This window comes from Anguilla anguilla, chromosome 11 (genome assembly GCF_013347855.1).
Source record: "Anguilla anguilla isolate fAngAng1 chromosome 11, fAngAng1.pri, whole genome shotgun sequence".
NCBI lineage: Eukaryota > Metazoa > Chordata > Actinopteri > Anguilliformes > Anguillidae > Anguilla > Anguilla anguilla.
The window spans coordinates 25,511,376-25,530,637 of NC_049211.1; the positions used below are offsets into that span (position 1 = coordinate 25,511,376).

General features: G+C 38.6%; 1 protein-coding gene and 1 long non-coding RNA gene across 2 annotated transcripts in view; one reads left to right on the forward strand and one right to left on the reverse strand.

Moving 5' to 3' along the window:
• Positions 1 to 19,262, reverse strand: part of LOC118207780 (synaptotagmin-2-like) — a 102,664-nt gene that overhangs the window by 74,360 nt on the left and 9,042 nt on the right. The gene's annotated exons all lie outside the window — the stretch shown is intronic.
• Positions 2,552 to 3,700, forward strand: LOC118207790. Its single transcript, XR_004761457.1, has 2 exons — positions 2,552 to 2,742; positions 2,970 to 3,700. It is a non-coding gene; the product is annotated as an uncharacterized LOC118207790 (long non-coding RNA).

The following is a 19,262-nucleotide window of genomic DNA, read 5'->3' on the forward strand; positions in this document are numbered from 1 at the left end:
TATTGTTCGCCAATTATAACTGAGAGTTCACAAAACTTAGTTGGCTTTTGCAGACCCAGGGTGGTTCCGCCAGTTACCTCCGCAATTGTTCTGTTCAGTGACGTCAGATATCTACTGAGTACAAGCTGTGCATGGAGAGATGTATCTCTCCCCGGATTTGCGCTAGCTCTACTGCAGTACTGTGGGCCCTGAAGTATGTAGGTTTGAGACTGGCTTGGCAACTGGAGGAGAAGGATATGCTTCAGCTACAGTGATTATGGCGTGACAGGAGATGCACTGATGGTGAATCCTAATTTATCTGAGAACATCGAAAAAGTTTTTTATTTATATATATATATATATATATATATATATATATATATATAGAAGGAGTTTAATTGCTTGCATTGGGACTCAAAGCTAATTCCTTGCCTTACTGATAGACTGCACCACTGTCAGATGCCGAGGCAGAACTGAGGAACACGATTGGCTGCTACTCCGTGGGAAAGGGGGCCAGTGGTAACCCATGGCGATGCCTAACAAGTTGTTTGAGAGCAAGCTGCTAACTTTCCTCTGATGAGATGAGGGCCCTGCAAACCAGAAAAAGACCAAGCTGTTTCCTCACTGCACTGCACCACCCACCCCCTGCAGCACCCCTGCTCTTCTACGATAAAACAAACATTTTACAGATTGAAGTCTCCATTCATGTCTGAAGTGCCTTGAAATTTTTCTGCTCCACACCAAGCCAATTATCAGTAAAAACGAGCGGAAATGTGATGCGACGTTGTAATTTCAGATGCGCGACACAGCCCCTACCCATGACTGAGAGGCATGCGTTATGGCCTCCTTAAGAGGTTCTTCTCCCACAGAGCAAACAAAAAGCATTCACCGTAATAGGAAACCCAAATGCATCTACATCTCCACCTAAAAAACATGATTGCTTGGCAAACGTATTTGTTTATCGGTTTACTTGTTTAGTTATTTATTGAAAGCCAGCAGTGACTCAGCATTTGGTGCAAGGCTGCCTGAGCGTACGTCTGCTTTTCATGATTCCACCACAGCAGTTTTTCATGAAGCGCAATTAGACTGAGATGTGAGAGTCTGCAGTCGAAGGACAAGAGAGCTGCGGTAAACTGAAAAGCTTTTACTCTGAGGAGGGCGTGACGCTGCGTCCTCCATTAAACCGCTTTCACTCGCTGCGCCTGTCTGCATGCCACCCGACCTCACCTAGAGAATTAAACAGGACCCCACCCCCGCTTTAAAAATACCTACCGTTTGTGAATTTTTTGCCGCTGTTTCAGAGATGACGGGTGTCGCCTTTGTCTTGTTTGGCGCCTCGTCTCCGGCTGTGATTAAATTTATTGACCTGAGAGCTTTGCTATAATTAACCGAGAGATGAATTGAAAAATAGAGGGAGTCATTTTCAATTACTCTTTCATTAAAAGCTAAATTACAGACTGACCCCTGAAACATCAGAGCGAAGGGAAGACCAAGGAAAGGTGAGGACATGTGATTTAACATACAGACTAATAATTAAAATTAGTTGTCCGTGTTATCGCCCTATCACATTTATTGTCCTCCATCATTCCTTGCTTGTTTAGTTCTTCAACTTAGTTATTCTACTACTTCAACTGGCAGATTCTCTTTTAAAAATGGTGTTGAGTATCCATGCTCCTCAGGCAGTTTTCACATGAAGTGTAGCATTAGTATGATATCCATCAAAATGGCTGAAGCTAAGCTGGTGTGGGCTTTGTCGTGCAGTTACCATGTACTTCAGAAATTACTTGTATTCAACTGCTTAAACATCCTCATTTTGTAAAAGCCTCGCAAAGATATCTACAGCCTGCAAGACCAAAGTTCAAATGTTCCATTATTAATAGCCTGGTCTCATGTCCTTCACATCAGTGTTGGTCAGTTGTCAACTTATTTGTGTGTGTGTGTGTGTGTGTGCGTGCGTGCATGCACATACATGTGTGTGCGCGTGTGTGACTGCAAAGGTCAGCACTGACACAAAAGTGACGCATTTAAAGTTTTATAGTTGTCCTTATCTTGTCTGGCCCCATGTTCTTAAAGTAGGCTGCTGTCTGGCCATAGAGATGCAAACGGATGAGAGCAGACAGTTTAATGATTGATGCTCATAGTATCAGCTAAGCCTGGATTATGTCAGGATAAATGAATCCCCCAGGTCAGGCTAGGAGTGAACAGAAATGGGTTTTTGGAGAGTCTGTACCTTGGTACAGACCAGGAAATTGAATCTCGAATGAATAGAATTTGATAGCTCTCACAAACCTGTGCAAAAGAGAATACTTTGTGTGCAGCTCATTCAGTTGCCTGGCAGTTGATCAGAGGGGGAACAAGTGCACAGTGCAATGCAGCTGCCCTGCTGTCTGAATTGCTCCCTCCCTGATTCAATGCCGAACCGATGGGGTGTGGTTTGATTAGATTCTGTCTGTCATTGACAGTTTGGTCTTGAACCTGTTTCTCATGAATACAATAATCAATACCTCCATATACTCATATACTGAAATTGCAGTTTTAACTGCTGCGTATGTATTCCATCACGTTTCACGCAGATACATGCTGCCATATGGGGAATACACTTCATTCCACGATCAAACACCACAGACACCACCCATTCCCTATATATAACAGTAGTCTGGTCGTTCAAAATGGACTATGTTTATAATCCTTTTAAAAGCAGGAGCTCTTGCCTTCTGTAAAATAGCCTATGTTATGGATGGTTAAAAATAGGTGAAAGACCAGGTAATGTTAAGCTACGCAAAAACAAAATTACGTTGACAAATTTAACTGCATATTCAAAAATCTTATTTGGAGCACATAAAAATGGCTACCTTTATTCATACAGATTGATAGTAATTGACTGTAACTTGTATTGTAATTTGACAGTTATTCTTAACTTCATGCTTCCTGCTTTTTAGAACAGAATAAAGTTATGTAACATTGTATTGAAACGGTCTACTTCTCTGCAGTAACGCCTAGATTCAGAACCAGCGAATTCGGACAGCTCCACTGAGATCTCCCTGCTTTTGTCCGGAGAAGGTGTTGACTGCAACGGTGTCTCCATGTCCAAATGCGCGACTACGCAGATCTGTTAAGTAACGGTTGGAATCGACAGTTTTTTAAATCGGTAGTTGCTGGTCAAATGGTGTAGTAAATGTCGGACTTTTTCTCCGATAGCCGCGAGAGAAAATCAGTCTCCAACCACTGCGACAAAACGCATTCCGGTCTGCAGCGGCTCCGGTACTGACAGCTTTGATGGACTACACTAAAAATCTGCATTGCACGCTGCAGTGCTCCTTTCTGGCGGGATTTGAATATCACATCCCGGTCGTATAGAGATGATATGAAATTGCTGGAAGCTTTTTATTGTTGTTCACTCGTATTGCTATTGATGAGCTCAGCTCAAAGGATCGAGTCCTTTAGGCGCGCGACGGATGTTTCTTATTACCGTTGCTCTGTTCTACTGCTTGCTCTTGCAAATATGTTTAGCATGTTAGTAGCGTACTTCACCTGGTTTTGTTCATGCTACATATTTCTCACATTTACACAGGTAGTCTAACCTGTAAATAAGTTAAAGGTTGAATAACAGTGTGTAATGTTAAACACGTTTAACATTTATATGCAGTGTAGTCACGTGTGGTTTGCTTTGGGTGCTCCCCATTGCCTCCTAATCTGTTAATAAATGGTCTGAATAAATTTACAACCACAAAGCACATAATTTGATGTTATCTCTTGTTTTTACAATTTCATACTGGTCGAACAAATGAAACCCTAGCATTTATCAGATAATATGTAGGTTTTCCATTTATATAATCTTCCTCTTGAAAATAATATCTGTAAAAAGTAAGGAAACAGTTGTGCTAAGTGTGTCATACTAGGTATAACTAAAGTATTGCATTGTGAAATGAATAATTTATGATTGGGATGACATTTGGTCACATGTCTGTACAGCTTCCAAAAACCCAGCATTACAGCTTATTAATTAATTGCATATAGGCATTGCTAGATTAATTAAATTAAAAAATAAAGATATATATGTGTGTGTGTGTGTGCGCGCGCGCGCGCGCGTGTCCGTCCAACCCAAACATTATGGAGCGCACTGTATATGCATATGTTTTGGGAATCTGAAAAGGTCATTCTTTTTGGTGTCATGGTAGAAGTATTGGTCAGTAATACAGCCTGTGCATCTTGGTAGGACAGGGTGTATGTAGATTTGTCTGACGCTCTCCTCCTGTGACATCCCAGTCTACGGATTTTAATGGTTTGAAGTTGAATGGAGCAATGTACCTTATTATTATCTTGGCAACTATCTATCCATTCCCCCATTTGAAGTTGTTGACTTATTTGGCAAACTCTGGCTCTATGTTTTTTTTTTTTTTTTTTGATGTGATTTTTTTGGTGATGTGTTTCTCATATAATGTCTATTATTTTAACAATAAAAAATTGTTCGCGAAAAAAATAATAAGGAAACAGTAGAATGGTATACATTTTTTGCATGTCAAATTATTCAAAAACAGTCGGTGTAATAGTGCGTAATAGTAAATAAAAGTTGTTTCTTTGAGGTCACAATGTATTTGGAAGAAGGGTACTTTATCTACCAATGACACAGCACCATCTCACATGCTGTCACGGTCATTCAGTTTACTTAGTCAGTTTGATAGTTTGCTTGTGTACAACTTTATGGTATGTTGGACAGCTGACAGCCTGGCCTTCAGGTTTGTGGCTCCTTTGTGTCTGACATTTAAAGAGCTTTGGTACGATTCCAGCATCATAAGAAGATGCTTTCTAGTTAACTTACAAGGAAGGGGCCCTATGTGAACAGAACTTTATTGCACAAAATGTTTTCTTTAGAAGTGTGTGTGCGCTCAGGCACACATGCTTGTATGATTGCTTGAATGCTATATCGACAGTGCTCTCAATATAATAGTACGTTCTCATTTCTTACTTTATAGGAGTGTCCTCTTTTCTATTCATCTCTCCTCTCCCTTTCTCTCACTCCCACTCTTTTATCACACATACACTCAGACACACTGAACTTTGCATGCTTGCACACACACACACACACACACTCATGTGCACACGCACACACTCACACACTCACACACAATTGCAAAGTTTTGCGCAGAACTGCCTGTGCTTCTTTGGGACTGGGCCGCGTGGAGCTCCAATCTTAGTGCTGCATCAGCAATCGATATGGGTACAGGGGAGAAAAGACAGGCGAAATTGATTGCCTGTAAAAGAGGGAGCAGTAAATGTGGACTTATCAGCCTCCAACAGAGAACCGTTGGGAACTTTAAGGTGTGCAAATTGGATGACCCTTCCTGAGCAACTGTTGATAGCAGTGAAAATCTTTAGATTTTCTGATAGGATGTTATTAATACCTTGCAATCTATCAATGTGAAAAGCATGTCTGTCCTGTTTGCATTTGCTGTTCTTTTCATTCCATCCTAACTGCTGTGGTTGGAAGTTGAGCTAAAATCAATAGACCCCCAATCAAAATCTTTACACAAGGATATCTTTCATTTATAAATTGTATTAGACATTTATTTGACAGGAAACCCTATGGCGAGTGGGACAATAGTAGGGCACTATTCAAAGAACAACTTGGAAATTTATATTTACTGATGGTGTTTTTATACAATGCATCTTATATACTGTTGCATGTTAAATTATATTGCAAGTCCAGAAACTGTTTACTAACTATTAATCTAACCATATTGTATGTGAACTTCCATTAAAAGTGCTGATTATGATGTATGGGTGTTATGAATCTAATTAGAGCATGTTTTATGAGCCTCCAAGTATCAGATCAGTCACAAAGTTTCAGATCTGATTCAATTTAGGGGACCCAGGAACACCCAAAGTACTCTTCAAAAGCCCTCCAGTGGTGCTTAGTGACCACACTGGGAACATAAAAATAAACATGAATACATTTTCCTTTAATGAATACGACTCTCCTCTAAAACCCTATCTCAGAGCAATAAAAAAAGCAAGGCAAGCTTTCGTATGTAAGAAGTTACAGATTACTGCACCAATGATAAATGGCTGATATCAGGTTAGAATGAGTCATCACTTTAATGATTTCAGTATCTGAATTCCAGGGAATTTGTTATTGGGGTGTTTCACTCTAAGTAGAAAGTGTTTCCAGAAAGAGGAGTGGCTGTCTTCACACAAAGGGTGCATTAATCAGAATTCCTTCTCAAAAATGTAACGACATCTCATTATCTCTAGACTCAAGGAATCTTCCATTGAAACAAATCTTTGGAAATTTTATTTGTATAAGTAATGGATTTGTGTGCAAACACTTTAACAGAATGTCCACATTTACTTCTTCTCTTACACAGTGCTGCTTCACAGTGAAAGATTCTTGCAATTTCTTTTGGTAAACTTCACATTATTTATTAATTCTGTCATCAGAAGTCACAAGGACATAAAGAAGAAGACGGCCTGGAATAAGTGTTCTGATACTTCTGTTCCTAAGTTATTTGTTGTTGTTTCAATGTAGTATTTGAATTTTTCAGAAGGCCCTTACAGAATGATAATTAAATTAAAAGTAATTACACATTCACTCCTGTTAGAAACAGCCACTTGAAAATGTGTCCTTATTTCTCATGTTAATGCAGCCTCAGCAAAAACAAAAATGGGAAAGTTCAAAAAAAATATTTAGACCTAACTGATGTATCAGTTGGGCTTTTGGCAAATGGCACTTATTCTAAATGTATGGCTAATATCTCTTTTGAATTAGTCTAGATCTCCTAAGTCTCAGAGATATATACAGTAGGAATCGATGTAAATCACTCAGTTATGACAGGTATTTGTAAGCACTATTCTTTTTACATCATTGTGGACATTATTTCTTTTCCCTCCTTTTCTTCTCACTTTCAAATTCCTAGATAGAACCATAGGCCTATCTAGGTGTATCTGGTGCCCAAAATGTGCACTTAAAAAAGCAAACCCAAGTAGTACTGAAACTTGGAACCGATGTATAGGCCTACAAGTTATTGGTTGGTGCTGCTAATGCAGTCTTGAGCAATTCACTTGAACTGGATAATATTTCACATGTAATATATGGAAAAACTGAAAGGCCCTAATGAGAATAAGATCGTCTAGACATAGAACCAAGGTCAGTAAATATATTCAGATTTAATCATATAGAAATTAGAATGCAGCAACCAAAGGTTATTAGCATTGCTGATGCTGCTACCATCTGCTCAGGCTCTGCTTTTCTTATGAGGAGAAGTATCTGACTCACAAAGGAAGCTACAAGGAAGAAAGAATTCCTTTTATTTTTTATTCCTGAGATGTTCTCATTTTAAAAGTCTATTGATGATGGCATAGGACTTTCAGTTTAGGGAAGCTATAAACATTTTACAAAAGCTTATATTTGGTCACAGTTATGGAAAAATACCCAACTCACAGCAAGAAATTATAATGATTTACAGCATTTATTAGACCAAAGGTAATCTGCACATTGAGGGAACAAATCTGATGCTTCTCAATCATTAAATTCTTCTCCCATAGGCCTACCCTGGAGCCCCCAAATTGGCTAATCGGTGCAGTGAGTTTTGAGTGCCAGTGACTTAAAGACAGGAAAGGCATGTAGTGTGGAAAGTGTCTAATAATCTGTCATGTAGACCCAGGCACACATACAGTTGGAAGGGATACTTTTCTGCGATTCACCACTGCTCTTGCTCTTCAAACATTATTGATATTGCCTTTTGACAGTGAACTTCTAGCTGGAGGTTAAAGCACAGCTTGAATGTAGCCTGAACATGTTCAAAAAGGAGTTAGAACCTACTACTTGATAGTTTGTCAATAATGAACGGAGCCTGTCAGGCAGGTTGTCTTACCTTCAATATGTTGATTTTGTTAACGAAATCCAAGAGGTTATTCGACCTTGAGGCCAGAGCCCAAAAAGAACTATACAGTGCCTTTGGAAAGTATTCAGACCCCTTCACTTTTTCCACATTTTTTATATTTCTGTTTTTTATTTTTAATAAATTTAGAAAAATTTCAAATAACCTGTTTTGACTTTGTCATTATGGGGTATTGTGTGTAGATCTATGAGAATAAAAATGAATTGAATCTATTTTATAATAAGGCTGTAACGTAACAAAATGTGGAAAAAGTGAAGGGGTCTGAATACCTTCTGAGGCAACTGTAAAGCATAGGCTGCCCTGCATATTTTCTCAGGCTGCCATAGCACCTTGCTTTCTTCAGCTAACAGAAAGCATAGGCACAACATTATGGAAGATTCTGGTTAGACTGGGTTTGTTTCTGAGGTAGCCATATCATGAGAATGTCCCCCAAATAGGTCTTAGGCGTATTGCATATACATTTTTTGCGCGCATCCCTATTTAAACATAAAGACATCATTGAGGATACAGGGAAAGTATGTTTTAAAAATGTAGTGAATTAAACATGCTGAAATGGCAGATTAACATTGCTGATCAATTTAACCTTAATGACCAACAGTTCAACATCAACAGTTCTAATTATTTCTTGGCTTGGATAATAAAACATACTGAGGCCATTTCCATAATGTTCCTTCTGACATTCAGTGGACCTTCAGGAAACTGGACAAATGTATGTGCCAGGAATGCTTGTCCTCACTTTCCTAATGCACTGGGGACTAGAAATTGATCTGCATCTGATGGTATATGAAAAGGAATGAACTCCAAGTTTACAAATAGGTGTTGTGTAACACAAGGATCCAATTGTAAAACAATCAGTACTAGAGAATTCACGCAGTCAAAATCTATGTGAATGCCACTTTAGAGTGGTGAATCTGTGAAAAGGACACAGGCTTTGTGTGGGGTTGAAATTCATCCTTTTAGGTGAATCTGTTGAGTGGTTTGATGTTGTAACCATGTATGCCTCCATATGACTGCATATCAAGGAATGTTTTGGTACCAGGCTGTTTTGGCATAATACCTTCCTGTCACATTTCTGAATGACTACATTACAAACTGCCGATAACCAAAAGGAACACTTTTTGAAGTCTTAAATGTGGTAAATATTTTTTGTTTGTAGTTCCACAAAGTTACATGGTAGCAGTTTAACTTAAAACTACATAATACTAACTATAGTAACCCAGATAGTAAAATGCTCAGAATTCATTTAACTCTAACAGAGTTTATGAGTCCAAGAAGGATCAAATGTACTCTATTAGAGTAAAATCTATTGGGATGGTTTTCAAAATAAATTTGTTCTGAGAAGTGTGATACATGCTATTGGTCATTCATTTCCATTTTAGTGTAGGGATGGGATTTTGTGACTTTATCACAATCTGCTATGTAAAAAGAACAAGGGTAATGTACTGTACACATTCCCACTTGAAGTGCATTCAAAATGTTCTGCAGAGCCATTGTGGAGTTTTAGCTGGACAAAATGTGCCTTGTTGTTTTGTAAAAGAAGAATATGCTGAATAGTAAACATTGGTATCATTTTTCAAGGTGAGTGTGTCCTTAGTATTGAGTTCTCTCTGTAGTGATGGATTAATTGTCCAATGCTTAACAAGAAACCTAGAATTTATTATACACATGTACTTGTATTAATGTGTTATGCTTAGTAAAGCTGCAGTATTTGTAGATCCATTTCATACCCTCTACCAGCAATTTGGACACTTTGCTGCAAGTTACCACAGTTATGGTAAGAAGCACTATAACACTATAATGCTGAAGGCATTGGGCTATTTCTTCCTATTCGTTCTGGAAGTGTCCTCTAGTCACACCATTGGTTTGTTTCCATTATTTCTCTCCTGGCTAAGACGTATGACGTTGTGGTGCACTGTGGGTAATGAAACAATGGCTTTTTGATCAATGTTCCCCTTGGATTGCTTCATGCACACTGAGGCCATTCACAAGAGCCAGACAGCAAGTCCTGTACGGATTTATGCCAGCCAAGCCCTGGATGAATAAATGCATGAAATATGCCAGCTTGATGTAGATTTCTTGAGAATTGCTACTTAAAAGTATAAAAAATGAAATATATGTTGGTGGAAATCTGAATAAAAAGGATTTGCAGCCCTTTGGTTTCATATCAAAGGTTTCATATCAAAGCAATGCAAATAGCCTTGCAAAAAATGCAAAACTGATGTCAGATCACACATTGTGAGCTGCGATTGACTGGTTGAGTTATTAGATTGACCCACAGCATTGCCATGTGCCTTCCATCGATCTGTCCATTGTTATTTTGCAGAATGACAGAAAATGTTATAATTTTTGCCCTTATATGAAAATTATATGAATATTATGGTTTGTTTGACAAAGAATAATCATGGAATCATTACATGTGGAATTCTACCAAATTCAGTCAAAAATTGTTCATAAAATGTTCTGCAAGGATCCTGTCAGGGACGCTGTAATCAGTGTATCAGACTCAGTACATTACAGTGTAAATAATCCTGAATTATTCATCAATAAATGTTGTGAAGACAGGTTTCCGTTAACATTCATGAGCAGTAAAGGCTCAGGCTCAACCCACCATCAACATATGCAGAATAAGGTACTACCAGCTATTTATAAAACAAAATATGCCCCGGGCATATCTTGAATTTGGTACATTGCGGCTTCTGCAGATTATATTTGTAAGGTGACACGTTTTGAGTCTTTTGATTTGCTAGCTGACCTGCAATCAGATCACTTATTTACTTGTTAGTAGTTATTACTAAGCACTATTGACTCCAAGCTTCTATTAAAGTTAAAGCGTGTAGAGCATTAACTTAGCATATGTTAGGTACACCATGAATTTGTCTAAGATAAAAAATTGTGAAATGTTGCACGTGGGACTTCAGGTATGTCAACAGTGAGGGGAGTGTATGTTCTTCCAGTGGTTTACATGGAAAGACAAAAACTTTGTATAGAACTGTGTAGACAACCACACAACTAGCTCAACATCGGTAAACCATTACATAGATTGCTACGTCTTCTTGAATATAAGATGATATAAAAACCTTTCCGTTGACATACATTTGAAATATAAAGTACTAAGTTAGTGAATGCCTCTACTTGCAGAACTCATCTATACTATACCATTGAAAATGAAGCAACTTTGCTTAACATATTTATAATAATAACACATGAGTCTATTATTGTCACATTATCCGAGTTACAGTATTTATCTACTGTACATGGTTACCAGTTGATGGAAGGTTTTCCAGTAAGTGTAATCTAACACTGTAAAGCCTAGCTTTTAGCTACCACGTGATGTGTCAGATGATAAATAAATCCATATGTGTCGTTTCAGATTTTTATCTTCAAAGGGAAATGGGAAATCTGGTTCATGCCTGATAAGGAATTCAGTATCTCCCCTGAAGTAGCAAAGTCTTGTCAAGCACTAAAAATGGCTTCACTCTACATGGCTAGTGGAAGGAAGGTGCATGTTCAGGCATGCATTGCATTAAAAATAGTTCAATAATATGTTTTTTTTTCCATATTGAACTGCTTTCATAATAGGTATTTTATTATGCTACCAAAGCAAAGTCAATATTCTGCATAGCATTAGATGGGGGAGGCTTAGTCACTGGCCAGATTTGGGGGTGGGGGGGGGGGGGTTTTAAACTAGTTTGATCAACTGTGCTGCTCAGCACATCTGATCCTTCTTGAACTCATATAAACTCTTTTAGTGCTTAACATAATTTCAGTTGTATCGCTTATATCTCTTATTGATATCTCTTATTGTTATCAGCAACGCCCAGATTAATATTGCATTGCGAAGAGAGATTGCACATTCTTTTCGCTCCCCGGAGCCCTTGTAGTCACAAACTCCAAGGGAAAATTGCATACTTCAGCTTTAAGACTAATTTAACAAGGCTAACAGTGAATTAAACACTTAGCCACACATAAAATTTAGTTAGTTCAGTTTTGTAATGCATTCTTCAGGATGTCGACTATGATGAATGATTTCAGCCTCAAAAGAGTTGAAACATTGATGCTTGAGGACAGGAAATCATTTCTCTTGGTTGGCCTTACTTGATTTTGGTTATGATGTCTACATCTCACTTCAGTAATAACTGCAATTTTTTGTAAAGTGATCTGTCTTTGTTTACAAAAGGCTGTTTACGCTATTTTCAAAAGCTTTGTATTTGCGCGACATTGGTTTGAAGGAATTGCAGTTGCAATGTTTGGGTGAAGTGGGTGGAGTTTCAATTGGCATAGCCCAACCTATGATTGTGGGCTGAACAACCACAATTATATACAAATTTCATGTGCACAACCATATCAAACTTATTCTATTGCCTGCATAATTTGGCATGCTCTCTTCTCACTGTGCAAGATTAGTGAAGGGCATGGCAAACAAATATTGTCATTTGCACACTGTTCAAGCAGTGCACGCCCTTAGTGAATCTGGGCCTGAGTATTTTATTGTGCAAGTGCTGTATTTGGACAGCAATGGGTTCATATCAACAAAATGAAAAATAATGAATAGAGTACCAACTGTCTAAATCATAAATGGCTTTCCTCTGTGGAAAAGCTCTGTAATTCATACCAAGAGGCACATACACTCTCTGACTGGCAGCTTGGCATCTAAAAATGTCCGTCTGTCTTGGCATTGAAGGGAGTACAAAGCATCTCTGCCAGTTTGGGAGAAAACCAGTCACAGGCACTTGAGTGGACGGATCTTGGTTTTTTTGTCTGAATACCTTTGAAAAGGAACCTCCTAAGGGGAAACAGGGACTCAGTTACTCGGTCATTTAGCCCATTTTCCCTGTGTCTTGTCTTGGCTTTATCTTGTTTTGTTTCCAGTGAGGTTTTTGACTCGACTATCAAACACCGCAGGGAAACAGGGAAAAAAGGGTATAGATAAAGGGATACTTTGAGGTAAAAGGTAAATTTAAGGCTAAACTTTAAAATTTCAAACTTTGCAGAGATGTTAAGCTGTCACAAAACTTTACTTTGTTTGAGCAAACAAGTTTGAGCAAACATTTGGCATGTGGCAACAACTGCAAAAAGCCATTGGAAAAAGGTGAACTTGCGAAGTCATTGTATTGATTGGCTTTTCACAAGCAAGTTGTGCTGCAGTGTGGCGCAGTACATAAAGATGGAAGTCGATAACGGTCTTAAAAAGAGCAGGAAGATGGGATGTGGAAGAAAAGTGCTCTGATTACAACGGGAGGCTATGAGACGAGAGCCAGCCTCATTAGGAATGCGGAGCCACATCGCTGCTGTGACAGCCACATCAACTCTGCCGGGTACACGGTCTTAAAACTCAAATATTCCCACTGTACTATGACAGGTGCCATATTTTGGGATCTTTTGAGGGTTTCTGTTTCTCTTCTTTGTGTTTGTTGGGGGTAAGGCAGGTTGTTGGGGAGTGACGGGCAAATTAATTATGAATATCCTCTCTTGGCCAACACATCAGATGAAGAGAGGAGACTGTAAGATAAAGTCTGACCACTCTTCAAGCGGCCAGAATCTAAATATAAAAGGGCCAAAAATGGACAGAAAGACCAGTGTTTTCCTGCAGTGTCCTGTAATGGCAGCTGCTGGCCTATGTTTTGACTGACAGTTGGTGTACATTATTAAATGTTGGCACATGTGTGTGATGCAAGTAGATGGATTTGGTTTGGAGATGCAATCTCATAGCAAGACATAGCCCCTGCATGATCCTGAGTATTCAGTGACAGGAGAGGGCTACGTGGCTCCGACATCTGTAGTGCTTCCACCCAATTTCCGCACTCTTCTTGAAAGCTGAGCGAAGCTTGTTCATTCTTGTTGGTTGGAGGTGCGCAATATTACACCGACACAGGTGGCCATTTTGGACCCAGCACTGTGTGTTTGTTTCATATCCTTCCCACATTTTAACATGCTTGTGATGGTTAATGGTAATGTTTGAGCTAAGATGTACCTTAGGAAGCTAACTGCAGGGGCATAAACCAAGCCCTGAGGCCTGTACCTGCCTTGAGACATAAATAGTCTATCTATGATTTACTGGGACCTTTAGCACACGCAAAACCAGTAACATGACATGACAAATGATTGGTCATGATATTTGTTTTGCACCAATCATTGGTTGTGTTATTAGTTTTGCATGTGCTAAAGGCCGAAGTAAATCAGAGTGGGGACTGTCCTTAAAGGGCACAAGCGTCTTCAAACTTTCCTACTGATTTCAGGCATTAAATAACTTCTTTTGGGCTCACAAAATGACACAAAGATCAAAGCTCTCAGTGCCATAAACGACCAGACGCAAGTAGCCAATGCTATACCAGGTGATCAGGCACCCAGGGAATTGTGATTGTGTAGTATTTATGTCTAAACAAGCCAGCACAGTTTCCTAATGCCATTTGCACTCCCAGAGGATCCTATGGATCATTTTGGAATATCTGCAAAAGGGGTAGCACGGATGTTTAAATAAACAGCTCTGTGGCGGTATTGATCGTACCAATACTCTAACGTTACGGTAGTCTGATCAGTGCTGGTGGTGATATTGCAGAGGTGCAGAAAATGGCATTGCTTCCATTGTCTCCATAATGCCCATGTCAGAATGAGCAGTATTAATTTGCACTGTAGAAAATGGCTTCCCTCCATCATAATTTAGTGTAGATCACTGCAAATTGGCCAAAAGCGAGCAATAATATGGTACGGGGCAGCTGAAAGACATAGCTCTCACTTGAGTGCATTTGTTCATTTATGACAAAAATAAAATTCCAGTAAATAATGGAATTTTAATGTGCAATATTCATATGGACTAGATTTTGAGACTTGCTTTACAGGCATGGGTGGATGTTCTTTAAGTCAGCCATCTCTCAGCCTTTTCATACAGTCAAATCTCAGTATATTGCCTTAGTGACAAAATTGCAGTTACTATATTCTACTAGAGTTGTTTTTTTTTTGTAATATTACAGTGCCACTGTATTTCTCATTCACATTTAGAGCTACAGGTAGCAGAAGAAATGACAGAGCCTGAGGAGGCTGTTGTACACGTCAACAGGGCGTGCCTTTGAAAGCTTATTTGATGGGAACAACCTTGTAGTACCACACTAGTAACGTCGGAAATTTTGAAGGTCAGACTTTCTTTCACCCTGTCCTTTTTTTTAATTGGTATTAGCTACAGTTGCTTTTCTGAAAAAAGGTGATTTATTGTATATTATTCTCTGATATTTCATTCAAAGTAATTACTTCATGTGCAGTGGACATGGGTAATAAATCGTCATTTTCTTTTTTCAACAAATAGGCTAGTTGTTGAAGAATTTTCCAAAAATAACTTGCCAAACAAAAGACCTTATCATTTACATGTGTTATACGACAAGTAAGACTAAGTTAAAGAAAAATCGTGGATCCTGACCGTTCTCACACATTAAATTCAGTCATAAAATGGTTTTGTGGGTTGAGCCTTATTTAAATTGTATGTGTGCTTTAGTTTACCAAAATGCCCTAAACCAGCCTGTTGTTAGGGTAACTGTCATGTAAAGATGTGTTCTCAGCCGTCCCTGTTCCCAGCTGGCCGGGCGCTGCTGGAAGGAAGTTATGCAGGCGTGGGCAGTAATTTCACCGGCAAAGTGAAGGATCTGCACAAGTCCCGTCAGGCAGAAGCTACAGAACCTCTCCCCTCCGTCACACCAGACTGAATCTCCAGGATCAGTTTGTGTTCGATGCCGGTTGCAGAGGGACCCGAATGGCAAAATGAAAAGTCAGCCGGCTGTTTCAGCTTGGAACTTCAGGATAATGTTTCGCTCCATTGATTTCAAAACCATCATCTGTAATATATTGTTTTCTAATGCCTCTCTCTCTCCCTCTCTCTCTCTCTCTCTCTCTCTCTCTCTCTCGCCTCTGTATGAGCTTGCTGGTCAATTCTGGCACCACAGAGATCATAGTCCGATATATTTAAATGGTGTAGAGGAGTGAGGATTAAGACTTCAATGCACAGGCTCCTAAACTATTGAATGCTTGTCCAAGGTTATTCAGTATAAATGCACACACACTTGCAAGTACTTAATCACCTTTAGTTTTTATCCTACTTTTCATAATCTTATTTTGTTTCTTTATGGCATCTTATATTTGCTGTACAATAACTCTTCATTTGTGCATTTTAATGCCGTTTAGTTGTGTCTACTGCTCTGTGTCCTCTGTTAGAAAGCGTCTGTTTGGGTCTAAATTTGAGTTTGAATCTAAATTCGGTTTATTATTACACCCACCACTGTATACATACATACATTCCCAGTATGTTGCTGATGCTAGACACAGGGTGCTATGGCAGTATGTTGCCTGGGAAACAAACCTGCAACTTTTCAGATAATAGCCCACTTACCAACACATTATGCCACACTGCTGAAATCAGAGTACAGTATATATTTGATAAGCTAAATAAGAACTGTATATATCTGCAATGGAGTTCAGTAACTATATTACCATACATCAGGCATAAATATTTAATAACAACACATTATACAGGAATCCCTTTCTTTGTTATAACTGCTTTCAAAGGGTAATTGAAATACAAATGACCATACTTGCACTGCAATGACCTCACAAAAATAGAATCACTGTGATATTGCAATCCTACATGGCATGAGACATAAATACTTTCACACAGTGTGACATTGCATAACTGCTACTCCAGAAGGGGTTTATGAAAGGAGGCGTATTAAAATGATGCCTGGAACGCCATTAGCATTAATGCAGTACACTGGTGGATACTAATCAATGACCCAAACCTCTTCTTATTCTTAATGCTGTCCCATATTTAAAGCGTCTTAAGTAAACTGTCTGCATTCACTTCATAACTGTCAGATCAACTATCAGGGTCTCCTTATTGACAATAGAAAATGAACTTTCTGTGCACTCTAGAACTTGGTGTTTAATTTTCTACCTGAGCTGCAGTACTCTCAGTTTGTAGTGCACTATGTGAGTTTTAGAGGATGTACAGAATTGGAAGCATTACCCTGCAATGCCGGAGGCTATTTCAGAAAGAAACCTGTCTTCTTTCTCTGACCCCATGCCAGATGCGCAGTTATGTTGACCTGACCCCGTTGGGAAAGGCTTCCATAAATACAATTCATTCAGAATTGTGCCGTTGGATTGAACTAGCTTTGATAACAACGTCCTTGTTTTAATGCATGAGCAACATTAATGTGAGCCATCTCTGCTAATCTTCCCTCCTACAGCATGGAAGCTGGCCTTTCTTTTCTGCCACAAGGTTGAAATGTGCAAAATTGACCTTACTGAACATTGCGGTGTTTCCAGCTGATGCTGGTAGGTGATGGAGAATGTGAGAAGAATGTATTTTATATTTACATACACATACATAAATGCTCCAGAAAACTTGTGTACAAAATATCAATCAGCATGTAAATTAAATTTAATAAATGTTATGGATTAGATCAGAAAAGCATTTTTAAAATATGCTTATGTCTGGGTAGGACTGAATCCAGGGCCTATATTTATGCAGCATCTCAGTGGTGAACAGTGGTGATCAAGGATCATGTTTCTCTGGTCCTCATTCGTACATTACGATTGAAGGAAAAACTAATCCTAAATCAGAATTCCTGCTCTGAGATGCTTTATAAATATAGGACCAGGCCTAAGGTGCCCTGTAGTGATTTAAATTCAAGTCACCCCAGATCTTGTGACAGGAAAGAACATCTCAGGTCTAAAAATAGGAAGGACTGTAGGTTTCTGCTAGGAGTGCAACAGTTCACAAAACCTAGACTCAGTTCACAGTTTTGGTATCATGGTTTCAGTTCCGTTTTTGTTATGTATGTTTTGGTAAAGCAAAATAGCCCCATTGCCAATGCCCATATAATTTTCATTTATTTGATCAAACGTTTTTAAAAATGGTTATCAAAATGTAATCGAATCATTATCAAACGCTTGAGAACAAATAGGTTTACTTTCAAAAGGAACCAATCAAAAGTGCCATTTTTTTTATTTTCAAATGGAAAATAATACCTACATTATAGGCTAAGGCCTTTAACAAAAAATGTGGCATAAACTCAACCTGCATTAGACTACGTGAACAAGACATGAAATTAATTTGAATCTCAGATTAAAGAATGTGAATTCTTAAACGAATAATAGGTTTTATACTTGAAAATATATGTGAAGTATTTTACTGTATCGAAATGGAAAACAAAGCTTGGGTCCCTTTTTTGAAAACATAGCTTAGCCGTATAATGATTTTTGAAGCAACCGAACCGAACCATGGGCGGCGACCCGAACAGCTCAGTTTATTTACATGAACCGCTACGTCCTTCCTGCAGTTTCTGCAGAGTGGCACAGCATATTTATGTGCCAATTAGGCCTCTGCAGAGTGCCACAGCACATTTATGTGCCAATTAAATTGTGTTTTTAACTGCCTCGCCTCGAGTTAAAAATAAAATTTAAGACAACCAGTCTTGGAAAGTGTTTCTGCTTTCTCTGCAAACCCGAGGAAAACAAAACCTGCCTCTCAACAGAAGCTGCTCCTCGCAGATAAGGGCATGGCTGCTTTGCATAATGGAATCCATGTTCCTCCTCTCCTCTCTCCAGGCAATAAAAACTCAATAATGATCTTAGAGATTAAACCATCACATCTTCCATCCACTTGTCAATAAAAGACCACAGCATGGTGCTTCAGTGCAGCCAGGAAATGAATGGATTTAGCAGATATGCGTGTTTGATGTATTTTAGTGCTGGATCAGTTCATGCTTTTATCTACTGACTCAGAGAGGAATATGAAGGAAAAATGGAAAAATCTTGCACGTCCATTTTATTTAGTCTTTTTTACATTTCAGTTTTAAAGCTCTTATCTAGGTCTACGTTGTGTAAATGTCCCATAACTCAGCAACTAATAAACTTGAGTTAGTAAATGGAAAAGTCTTTTTTCGGTTCCTGGGAATCATTGTGAATGTTCTCAGGACAGGTAGAACTGCTTATAGTATTACAGCAGGATTAGGTGGGCAAAAAAAGGCTGAAAATATATTTAATTTAATTTGGTGAAATGCAATAGCAGAGACAATGTCGATTGAGGTGGATTCAGGATGATGTGGTCTCAGTGCACTAAGACTCGATTAAGTATAATGCATCCAAAATCAATATGAAGCAGTCAATGCCCAAACCCTTATGGTCTTAAATTGTTTTGCATTAATTACAAGTGAAAAACATTCTCATAAGTCTTCTACACATAAACTTTTGCATAAAAGATTTGCACTTTTCTTGTAAATTTCAAGAAAATGTGTGAAATTTTAAACAGTTTTGTTGTATTCAAATAAATTGAAACATACTTTCAAAAATTAAACTGATTTATCAGTCCTACTTGTGATTGGTTACATTTTTGGATGCAAC